The 12,737-nt window shown below is 43.8% G+C and overlaps 1 protein-coding gene across 2 annotated transcripts in view; it reads left to right on the forward strand.

Annotated features, from left to right (window-relative positions):
• Positions 1-216: 216 nt before the first annotated feature.
• Positions 217-12,737, forward strand: part of PRDM11 (PR/SET domain 11) — a 50,324-nt gene continuing 37,803 nt past the window's right edge. For both annotated transcript variants that reach the window (XM_024214610.3, XM_024214618.3), the window contains exon 1: positions 217-402. The gene's annotated coding sequence lies outside the window, so the exon portion shown is untranslated. The remainder of the gene's footprint in view (positions 403-12,737) is intronic.

Here is a 12,737-nt window from a genome sequence, read left to right on the forward strand (position 1 = left end):
AAGTGCAGGATCAGGAAGGGGTGGCAATTAGGTTCTGGGCTCCGGGCTCGGAGGCTATTCGGAGGGAAGGGGGGAGCTCAGGGGCACTGGGAGATCCCCGGGCCCGGCCGGCTGCGCCTCCCTCCCCCGGTTCGGGGGGTCCCCGGGCTCGGCCCCCGAACGCCCCTCTCTTCCGTTCTCCATGTCATTTCCTGTGCTAATAAGATGGTGGTCACGGCCGGGAGGGAGGGAGCCGCCGCCGCCTCCGCCGAGCCCGGCCCGGCCACGGGACCCGTCCTCGCCTGGGACTAGCGAGCCGGGCTGGCCGGGCCGGTGGGGAAGGAGGGGGCAGCGAGCCGGGGGCCCCCGGGCGGAGCGGCCCCCCCCACGCCGAGGCGGGGCCCCCGAGCCCGCAGCGCCGAGGTGAGTCAGCCCCTTTGGTAGCCAAGGTGGCCACGAAAATGGCTGCGGAGCGCGGGGGCGGAGGGGGGCGGGCTGCGGGGCCGGAGCCGCGCAGGGCGGGAAGCCGGGGCTCCCTGCGGAGAGGGCGCTGGGGGGAAGGGGCCTCCCCCCACCCACCGGCCGGCCTGCCCCGGGGTCCGCGGGCTGGCAGGTAGGTGCCTCCCCCTCCCTTTCCCCCGGGCGGGCGCTGGGCTCGGCCCCCTCCGCTCCCGCCCGCTCCGATGTTGCCTTTTTTCCTCCCCGCCCCTTCCTCCCCTAGTTGTTACATTGTATCCGATGAGTGACGCGGCAGCGGGCCAATGGGCGGTGGGGGAGGGCAGTGAGCGTTCGAGATTGGAACGCGGGGGCGGGGCCGTGAGGCCGCTAAAGGAGGGGGGGGGGGCGGTGAGAGGAGGTGAGGTGCTGGTTTGGTGGAAGGCTGTGGGGCAGTAACTGTGTGTTAGGGGGGGCGGGGGGGATTGCTGAACATAGTTATATGTTGGGAGAGAGGGGATGAGACGGTGTGTTGGACGGGGGAGTGTGTTACACTCTCCTTCACTGCAGACGGTACGTGCTCTGGTTAATTTCTGTTCAGGTTCTGATACGGTGCCCATCAGTGTCTTCCCCTAGTCCCCTTGAGCTAAAGGTGTAACTCAGAAGGATACTGCTGGGTTAGTTCTGCATTTTCCTTGCTTGATAAGGACCTTTCTGTGCTGAGCCTGCCCATCCCCAAGATTCTGGGATGCACCACTGGGTAGTGTCATGTCTTGCTGGCATTTCTCAGCTGGCCTTGTCAGCTATTGCAGAATTTAAGATTTCATTAAATTATTATAGCTAGCACTGCAAAGCAAACCTGTGAATGTGAACAAACATCTTATGTAAGTGTAGTTACACTGACATAGCGAACTCGGAGAGGTGTGAAATGGTCCCATTTGTGTAAAGGTGTCATTGACTCTGAAGCCTAAGGATGTCCGTTTAAATGTCAGCAGTAATTACTCTATTGCTTATTGTTTTAACAAAAACTTCAGGCTGGTTTGAGATTATAGGTGGGCCGTGAGTAGTGTACCATCACTTCTTTGTTCCCAAAATAACCACTGTTACAAATAGATAGCACAGAGAGAAATTCTCAAATTAAAAAGTGAAGGGTTTTTTTGTTTTTGTGGAGTTATATGTAGTGTTCCCAAGTATTCAGACAGTCACTGCAAATCCCAAACTTTTTACAAATGATCATTCAGACAGCAATTGGCTATACTATTTGCTATTGATCATTCATTTATACTTCTGCGTAAACAATTTGCTGCCACTCAGGAAACAGACACAGTATCATGTGGTTTGTGTGACAAACCACACATCATGCATAGCCCCAGTTAGCTGCTCACAAACACCCCAGACGCTGAAACTTGTTCTCATAAGTCACTGGTCAGATACTTCCAAATAACAGATTTGCAGAAATCAGTTTGGTTGTGAATGATTTGAAGCCAGAAAAAGTGTGAAATCTTCAGCAATAAAATAGTTGCAGTGAATAATTCAAGAAGGCCTAGCTACATGCTTTTATAGTGCCTGTTAGTGTGGTGTCTCGATTTAGCATTTAGAAATAATTTACATTTTCAAACCATTTAACAAAGTAAGCCTCACCACCCCATATCCTCAGTAGGTAATTAAGCACTATCCCCTACTAAGAGAAACAAGTTTCAGAGGTGAAATCACTAACTCGAGATCTCACAGCAAGTCAGCACCAGAGCAGCCAGAATTAGAATTTGTTAGATCCCGGCTCCAAGTTCAATCTGTTGGATTCTGATCCATCCATATAGGGTGACCAGATAACAAATGTGAAAAATTGGGATGGGGGGCAATACGTGCCTATATAAGAAAAAGCCCCAAATATCAGGACTGTCCCGATTTTATAGGGACAGTCCTGATATCTGGTCACCCTAGATCCGTATATGTATAAAAAAAATTAGAAGTTATTTAAACGATGGTGGGCCAAAATACAAGGTTAAAAACTTTGAACTCGATCATCCTGTGTTGCATACAGGAAAAAAGATGAGTGGCTTGAAATCAGAATTGGAAGGTGTGAAATATTGTTTAGGATTAAGAAGGTTTTTGGTAGTACTTAAAGTAAGAGTGGATGAGAGAAGACAAAGAGCTATGTAGTGCAACGTAACATTGCTTTTTATATCAACTGTATTTTGAAATCATTTAAACACAATAAATATTTTAACAAATAACTGACTCTTGCTACAAGAATTAGGAGTTATGCTGTTGTCTGGACAGATGAGCCCTCAATATGTTGTAATATGTTTGCTAAAAGCTAAGTCCATGTGGAGTATATTTCCTTGGGAGGATCTAAAATTTGTACTATCCAGGGATCTACTTATGTAAAAGAATAAGATCTGCATTTTCCATTTTGAGTCAAAGCTGGTCTCTGCATATTCATTTACCCAGTTAGTTAGTAAGGTTCACGTTGTCTGGTTTTAAAATTAAAACTGAGAAACACGCTTTCCCCTGCCCTACGTCCCCCACACAGTGGAAATGGAAAAGTTGTTGCAGTGCTTTGCTGAAATAATTTACCATGTAGAAATTGTTTGAGCTGAATGCATATTGTTGATATGAGCAGTGAAATTCCTTTTATTTTTGTTATTAAATCCCTGGTGCTTCCTTCTGAACACCCTCCCCCCCCCACCCCGAAGTGAGGAATATGGCTTCTCAGTTTGGGAGGAAATCAATTCCTTTGATTCTCCAGGCATTCCAGTTGGGGAAGTGAGATAACTGCGTCAAACCATGGTAGATCCCTGGCTTGTTGAATTAGGAAAGCTGTAGTTCAGCCTCTACGCCAAACAGTTGGGCCCTGTGTTCCCTTCTCTTTTCAATGACTAGGATCTTATATAAATTGAAGAGAAAAAAGGACTGACTTAAAAAAAACAACCTAAAACCTATCACAGCAAACCATTGTTCCTCTAGCAATGTGACTGCATTGAGTGTTTTACATTAGGTGCAGTGTACTTAAAAAAATATTGATTCCTGCCCCAAAAAGTTTAGTCTAAGGATCCAACCTGCTAAGCAGTTCCTGGGAAGTAAAGAACAACTTCAACTCCCACTAGAGTCAGTAGAACTTAAGGGTACTTGGCACCTGACAGAATTAGACCCTAAATGTTATCTTGGTATGGAGTGAAATGTTACAAAGCAATGAAAGCAGGGAGGGAAGTGGCTCTATTTTTTAAGCTCCTTAATGACATATAAAAATTAGGACAGGGCATTTTTGCTTTAAATTGAGGATTATGATCTGAAACAAAACATAGTATTAGGATGTATATTTATTTTCAGGCAAAGGACACTTCTACCTAAGACACTATTCTCTACTGGCCTACAAACATCAGTCCAACATTTCCCTGAAATATAGTTCACACACACGTATATCAAGCACATTATTGTCTTGACATTTCATGGGTTGCTCTTTATCTTTCTGATTCTGAGTCACATTAGCTGCTCTAAGGCTGGCAACAATCACTTGCTTTTTGGATAGTAGGAAGGATTTTGGTGACGGTCACTTTTGCATTGAAATCTAGTTTTAAGAAAACTTGATTTCCTGCAGTTAATTATTTTATTGCTTGCCATTTAATGTAGTAATGCAAGGTTTTTTTGTTGAGATTTTTTACTTTTATTTGTTTTTTATACCCAGCAATAAAATGAAGGAACTTCTTAAAATCTTCTCCAGAAGATTTGCCTGGAGAAGCTAAACATAGCCCCATATGCATCACATGAGGGGGTGCATGTACCTAACACATAGAAAAATCTATTGCTTTCACAAGAGAAGCCAAAATAAGCAAAAAGACATTTTGCTGAATATGTAGTGCAGCTCTTTGGAATCTTAAGAAGTTGGTAGTCCCTTATATTCTAGATGTAATTCACATGCTTTCCCAGTGCAAAATTGGAGTTCTCTTGTCTCAAATACTTGCCCTTTGGTTAACGTCAAGCGCAGTGAGTACAGGTTCTTCTGAGTCCAGGTATGTGCCTTCCAAAGGCACCTTGTCTGTTATAAAGGCAGTCTGTGCATTCAGCAACTGCTATTATTAGGCAAACCACAGAAACATTACCACATGGTAATATTTATTAGACTAGTGCCCCCTCATTTTGCTAAGCTCTGTACAGACACAAAATAAGAGAATGTGTCTGCCCCAAAGTGCTTACAAGCTAAATCAACCTGACAGACAAGGGCTTGGAGGAGAAATAGAGTCATAGAAAGGTCTGTGTTAGATCGGGGAATAGAACCCAGGGCATCGGACTCCCAGTCCAGTGCCCTATCTAGACTGTGCTGGCTTTGGTTGGGCTGCTCAGCTTTTCTGCACCTAATCCCAGTCTACCCTCCTTCTCATTACATTTACATTTGCAACACATTCCACCAAAAAGGGCACTAACTAGTTTTTGCTTGAAAAATGAGAAGGTCACCTCTGCAGCCCTGGCTTTTGGAATGAGAAGCATAAGGTTTCATGGACCAACGACTCCTGCACAGTTGTAGGAGGTTGTAGCGTCTCCCTTAGCACTGGCCTTTTCCCTAGTAATGTGGCAAGTGGGTGCTCATTTTACAGGCTTTGGCTCTCTTCCCCATTTTCTCTCTGCTGCTGAAGGCTTTCCCCCCCGCCCCCCAAGTGGAAAGGTTCCTTCTATACCGATGGTCCCATTTTGGCACAACATTGGCCCAGTGCAATGTTGTCTTTTTTAAGGATTCCCTGTTGGTTGAGCTCATGGAGGGAAGGTTGGGGGCTGGTCACTTGATTCCACTGCCTAGAAGAAAAGTCAGAGAGGAGAAAGTGCTGGGAGAATCTTCAGAATAGAGGCGATCCCCAAGAGAGCAATCACACTGCAGACTGAAAAGGCCAAATAAAGAACACAGAAAAGCTCTGCATGTGGCCTCTGGAGGGAAAGGGTGAGAACAGAGAGGTGGGTGAAAGAATAACAGGTAGAAAAAGAGAAAAGCTTTCCAAGGCAGGGAACATATGTTTTATTTGTTCTGCAAAGTGCCTATTTCATGTCAAGCACTGTATTAAAAATAAGAAAGATTGGGTAGGTGAGAGAGTGGGAAAGGAAAAGGTGGTAATTCTGAGGTGCTGCATGTGCAAATATTTACCATTTGGAAATACTTTGTATATAATGTAGACTAATGGAAACTGGTCTGTGAACAGTTTTCACACTTTAGACTACTCATTAAGTGATTCAGGCTACAGCCAGGGGCAGTGTGGGGGGAAAGAGAAGGTATTTGAACTCCCAAAATCTCAAGTTCTTTTGGCTGAAAGAATGAAGCTGTTCAGAATGCTGATGCTTAAACTGTTACCCTTAGGCTTCAGAGTCAACACCTCATTGGGAGGAATGGGACTCATAGACATTAAGGCCAAAAGGGCCCATCATGATTATCTAGTCTGACCTCCTGCACATGCAAGCCACAGAACCTTGCCCACCCAGTCCTGTAATAGGCCCATAACCTCTGGCTGAGTTACTGAAGTCCTGAAATCATGATTTAAAGAGGTCAAGTTACAGAGAATCCAGCACTTACACTAGTTTAAACCAGCAAGTGACCTGCGCCCTATGCTGCGAAGGAAGGCAAAAAACCCTCCAGGTCTCTGCCAGTCTCACACTTCACATTTCTCAGAACTATTGCTTAAAAGCTTTGTGTCTTCAGCCTCCAGAAGACAACATTCCAAGTGTTTCACATTCAAAACATTTTCTTTGCATTCAGAAGGTGAAAACATTTTTTTTTTTAATGAAAGCTAAAATCTTTGGAAACTGATGGTCTCCAAAGAAATGTCAATGAAATATACTACAGGCTACCATCTCAGTGCAGCCCATAGGTCACAAATAGCTATCATTTTTATAATGTGCCCATCACCAGGGTATCTAGGTGCATACATCTAATTTAAGCACACTTCACACAAAAGGCATGCCTACACAGCAGCTGGGAGGTATGCTTCACAGCTCGTGTAGACATACACTAGCTCTGCTTGAACTAGCGTGCTAAAAATAGTTGTGTAGCGTGGCGGTACAGGCAGTGACTCAGGTTAGCTGCCTGAGCACAATCTCACCTGATCCCTTGGGTGCCTACTCAGGGAGCTAGCCTGAGCCTCCACTCTTGCTGCTGCTGCGGCCACTCACTATTTTTAGCACACTAGCTTGAGCTGAACTAGAGTGTATGGGTCTGTGTGATCTGGGAACCATACTTCTTAGCTGTTGTGTGGGCATACACAAAAGGACTAGCTTCTCCACCCCTCTCTCATTATGCTGCTGTTTCTTAGATGACAATTTTACTTCAATTGTCTGACTGCGTCAGCAACATAGCCCAGCCATTTTACAGCTGCTATTAGGCAAACTACAGCATGCCCCATATGATGGTAGTTATTTGTAATGTCAGTTTATACAGTGTGCCTGACAGAAATGTTGTAGGCTTTTGAACTCTTAATAAAAACATATCAGTAAAGAAATTAAAGTTGGCGCAGTGTTAACCTACAGAGCTAAGATCTTCCCTGTCTCATTAAAAGCCTTGGTAAAAGACAATAGAGGCCTGGCAATGGATTGCCTTGGAGGCCAATGGATTGAAGTTGTGTTGGACCAAGATGGGAAGCAAATTCCAGAATCAAGGTTCTCTAGCAAGTACATCATGTCCCCGTCCCCTCTCTTCTCCAGTACCTCAGCTGGAGGTATAACATGGAGTGAGAGGCAGGTTTCTTAGGGTATGTCTACACTAGGGATGTAAATATGGTTTTAAAAAGTACCCATTTAAACTATTACAATTATATCAGTTAACCATTTAATTGTTAACATGACGGGGTTGAGGGCCGTTGCCTGGCCCCACATGGTGAGGGCTAGGGTCCAGGCTGCTGCCAATCTGTTTTAAACATTTAAACATTAACTGCAATATATTAACGGTAAGCTAATACTTATTGGTTAACTGTTTAACCGTTTAATATTTTACATCCCTAGTCTACACAGCAAAGAAAATCCTGCAGCTGGCCCAAGCCTGTGGACTCGGGCTCATGGCTGCGGGGCTGTAGACTTCCAGGCTCTGGCTGAAGCCCGAGTTCTGGTACCGTCCCACCTCACAGGGTTGTAGAGCCCACGTGCCAGCCCAAGCCCAGATGTTTACACAGCAGTGAAACAGCCCCACAGCCCAAACCCTGCTCGCCCGAGTCGGCTGGCACAGGCCAGCCGTGGGTGTCTAGTTCCTGTGTAGAAATACCCTATGATACACGGGACCCAAATCATAACAGGCTTTATCAGTTAAACCAGCAGTTTGAATTACACCTCACATTTAACAGAAAGTCGGTGTACTTCATAGAGCACATGGCAGTCCCCTTGGCAAGATGCCCAGCTGAGCAAGTGGAGAACCATATTCTGCATTAACTAAAGCTTCAGAGTAGTCTTGACAGTTGGATTAGCCCTTGTAGCCACAATGTTGTGACCACTTGGGTGCTAACTAATGTGCCAGGTATGTCACATATGAAGTGCTGATGTCCCAAACGGATTGGCGAGCAGAACTAAAATAGAAAGGCATGCTGTGCTGTCTGTCATTACTTAGGGGACATCGTCCGAGGTGTGTGAAGGGAACCCAAGACTGGTATAGCAGGGGGTACTGTGGGTCAGAAATAATCTGCACTAGCAAAGCTGAGTGCCTGTAGTTTTGTGGATCCTGGTTTTGGGCAAGCCCCTGTCGTTGGCTTAGCTCTCAAATTAATTGCCAAAGTCAATGAAGGCTCATCTGTGTGTAACTGGGGTGATGCATGAGTATAAACTGGTGACAATGCATGAGCTGATGGTATGAAACACTATCTCATATTTAGGCATTTTTTCTTACCTTCCACTGAAAGCCACACACATTTCTGTTTGTATTACACTAGCATAAAGCAAAGTGAACCTATTTATTTTCACTCCTATCCGAATTCGTGAGCCAGGACACAGATAAATGTTTGGGAATCCCTCACTTGTGAACAATAAACAGGAGTGTTACAGACCTGAAACTTTTACGAGTTCCTGATGAGTCCTATTTCTAAGTTCACCCACTCAAGGTCAGTAATTGGAGCTATTATTGCTAGGAGACATCAAATGTTTCCATGCTGACAATTTAAGGCAACAGCTGAAACATTGTATAGCACATTCTCTTTCAGTACAATGAAGCTTTATTTTGATCACCTTTCATAGAAACTGTATCCTAAACTGCTGTATTAAGTTAAATAAATATAGTTGCAGAGTCAAATAATAACTAATAAGGCAGGAATAAATAACTAATAAGAAGAAACTAATAAGAGAGGAATATGCAAGGGAGAAAATATGTTTTCAGTTGCAATTGTTTTAAGGATGAAAATTCTAAAATCATTTGTACCTTTCACTCTGGGTTCCCAAAATGCTCCTTTGATTGCTGGCTTCTCTTTTACACCCAGTCTGTGCAGCCTGTCTCCTTATTGTAGTCTGCTATTTTCTTTGAAAGAGGAGACATTTTGCTTGGAAGGTACCAGGACAGATGTTAGATATGGCTGCAGTTAGTGATTGGCCTTTTAAACCAACTCAAGAAGCAATTACTGAACTCTGTCAATAAACTTGGAAAACTGACCTCAACAGAAATCAATATTGGTGATTGATTCTACTCATTCATCATAATACATTCTCATTATATAAATATATATTAGAGACTGCACATGTACCTGTCTCATGAGGGCTTGAAAAATCCACTTTCCTAGGCAAGTAGGAAGCATCCCTGAATAGGTACCATCAACTTTGGCAGAATCTAAACTTTCAGTTTTTTTTTACTACTGAGTTTCTATCACTTACGGTTATAAAGAAAACTTCCAAATGTGAATAGCATGTAACCCAATGCATTGATGTCTACCTGAATTTTGATGGTACCCAGGCTTCTGCTTCTTATAGGTTTTGGAGGGTAGGAGGTGTGGCAGTGCAAAAGTAGCTTTCATAATCCTGGCTAGTAGGCAAAGTCCTTGGGCCATTAAGGAACTTTATGAATTCTTCAAGCCTTATGCATTCTTTATCCCTCCAGAGCCATCATTCATATATGGTTAAATATCCCTATGTGCATGGTGGGTTGCTTTGTTCCTTGAGAAATCTGTACTGTACACTGTGGAAATGTATCGGAAAAGAAACTGATAGGATTCCAGTGCTATAGGGTCTGCTCAATATGGAGCAATTGCAGGGGCTGTGCTCTCTTTATCTTGTACATCCAGAGGCTGTAACTACTTGCTGGATTGCTTTCTTCATGGCATTGAGAGTTAGCGCCAAGGAAATCAATGCTATTTCCTTCATGATTCTGTGGACTTTGCTGATATTTGTTGAGTAGGATTATTCTGTGGCCATGTGTTTGAAAGGCTTTTCTGGATATTCTGGGCTAGCATGTGGGTTTCTGTGGTCAATGGGATAGTTTGTTCTTCTGAAGTATTGTAAGGTTTTTCATTAACTTTGCTATGAATTGGATTAAACCCTTCGAGTCTTTTTTTTATTTGCTCTAGTGTGTGTTCTTTAAATTTAGCTGGAGCTATTCTTGCTTAAACTGCTTGCTTTGGGAATAGAATGCACCCTCAGAATAGAGGTATGAGGGAATATAATTTCAGACGTGCCCTGTCTCTATGAGAGGCTCTGTGCAATTAGAGTAACTGGGTTAGGGAATGCAGTGCCCAAACTTCCCCATCTCTATATAGAAGGGAATGTGCAGATAGAATTATAGCGTTGATGAATTCAGCACACGGATATCTGATTTCTTGGCAGATTTGATCCCAGGAGTAGCTGGCCTGCAGCCTACGCTGAGGAAAAGGCGTTCAAAATGACCACACTCAGGCAGTACGGATGCAAGCTGTGTAACATGAACCCCTAACCTACAGGCAGATTTACCAGCTCTGAATAATGTCTGTTGTACTGTGAGATCTTATCTTCCTAATGGCCTGCAAGAAGGTACAAATGAGGAAGAACAAATATGACTCTTGCTTTGGTTTCCATTTTACAGAACAATTTATTTGCTATTGTTATGCTTTTAAAGAGCTGAGTGAGTTTCTTAGAATTTTCGAAATTCATGTCAATTATGTCAGGAGTTTTGGTTACTTTTGCCCTCTCTTCCTTTCTAAAGCTACACCTCCCCCATTCATTTGGAGAATGATGCTAGGGCCTGGTCAACACTAGAAAATTAGGTTGGTTTAACTATGTAGGTCAGGGATGTGAAGGCACTAGTTCAGGGGTCCTCAAACTGGGGGTCGGGACCCCTCAGGGGGTCGTGAGGTTATTACATGGGGGATTGTGAGCTGTCAACCTCCACCCCAACCCCGCTTTGCCTCCAGCATTTATAATGGTGTTAAATATGTTTAAAAGTTGTTTTTAATTTATAAGGGGGGTCGCACTCAGAGGCTTGCTATGTCAAAGGGGTCAGCAGTAAAAAAAAACTTTGAGAAACACTGCACTAGTTTGACAGAAGAATTCTTTCATCAATCTAGCTACCACCTCTCAGGGAGAGGGATTACCTACGCTGACAGGAGAATCCCTCCCATCAACATAGGTAGTGTCTACACTGAAGCTACACAGCTGTGGTGCTGTAGCATTTTAAGTGTAGACAAGCCCTAAATCTCTGGAAAGGAGGCAGCTACATGATATGTAACATCCTGTAATATTGATAGTGGTTTTTCTCTATAATAACTGTAAAGAGCCCATCAAGTATCCTCATCCTAGAAGTCAGAGATTAAAAAGCTCTGTTGGATCCTACTCAGTCAATCTCTCTGGAGCCAGTAGTGTTATTCAATATTTATATTACAGTAGTGCCCAGAAGCCTGAATTGGATTGGGAGCCTGCTGCATGAGGTGCGGTATGAACAGAAGTAGAAATAGTCCCTGCTGCAAAAAATTTTAAATCTGAGAATTTTTTCCTACAGTACACTTTTGATTTGGGTGTTTGAGAACTGCCCTTCTCTATATCTGTGTGTCTATTGGTATGACTAACTCTACAACTGTAGATGGTTGTGTAAGTGACCTGAGATCTCTTCCTACTCCCCCACCTTTTTAAGATGAAGGGCTTGAGGTTGCAATAGGTAAATAATATAGTCTACCCCTAGAGACCTGATTTCACATGAGGGTTGGATCATGAATGGAAGTTAGTTTTGTACTTAGTCTCTACTTAGTCCCTAGTGGGCATTTGTCCAAGTGGCAAACCACTAGACAGTCCGATAAGATCATCAATCTACTTAAGAGAAGCCAAAGACTGAAAAAATAGGGCACACTCAGGGCTATGTACATTGTCAGAATTGTGTGGGATCCCAGCAGTGGTACATCTGGGGAGGCTGCATTGAAGTACATTGTCAGAGCAGCAAGATGGATAGAGGTGAATTGATCAAGCTCTATGTGGGAAGTTTTCACAGAATCTGCCAATGCTTCACTTGTCTCTCACCTGTGCTCTGTCCATCCCTTTCATCAGCACTCAACATTCAACTAAATAAGGGGAAAGAAAATATTATTGGTAAAGTAATGAATGGCTTGAACTTCTAGATATGGAAAGAGTGAAAGGCTACCTCTTTGTAATACTGATGTGCTCTTCAGAGGGACTAATACATATGAAACCTTGATCATTGGCTGGGTGTCCTTGTGATGGGCACTGGAGGTTGAGATGCCAGGCAGTGCTGATACTGCGGGCAGTTCTGTCCATGACAGTTGGGCCATATGAATTATCTCTGTGCCTTCTAGCTAATTCTTTCCTGATGATTTTCATGAATCACTTCCCATCTCTGTGGGTAAGAAATTAAAATGGCAGTTTACTAGCTGGGATAGCCACATCTGCTATTTAAAATCCCATCTCTGGGGTCTGCTTCCTGCCCACACTCTTTGTTTTGGGGTAGATGTTGAAATACATCAAGAACCGGTGTCACTTATCTAGGACATTTCACTGGCTAGCCAGAAAAAGTGCACACTGGGTGAATGTTTAGAACCTGCATGAAAATGCCTTTGAAATGCATTGGAGATTTCATCTGAGGGGCAGGGAAGCAGTTTGATCCTGGCCTGTAACTTACTGGGTGTTATGTGGCAGGGTCCCAGATTCACAGCTAGGTTGGCTGATGGAGCCTTTTGGACTTGACGTGTGTGGTATAAAATGCTAAGGAACTTTGAGCCTTGACAATGGTTCATAGGGGAGGTGGTCAGGAGAAAACTTTTAGCTTAGGACCAAAATGTAAAACCCATTTTGAAGACATTAAATTTTATGAGTGAGAACTGCCTGGACTCACCAAGATTAAAATTGGCAAGTGTTGCAGGAGGTATGTGGAGCAGTATAAAGACTAGTAGGACAAGATTTTCAAA

Source organism: Terrapene carolina, unplaced genomic scaffold (genome assembly GCF_002925995.2).
Source record: "Terrapene carolina triunguis isolate 2854851 unplaced genomic scaffold, T_m_triunguis-2.0 Scaffold96, whole genome shotgun sequence".
NCBI classification, from domain to species: Eukaryota; Metazoa; Chordata; order Testudines; family Emydidae; genus Terrapene; species Terrapene triunguis.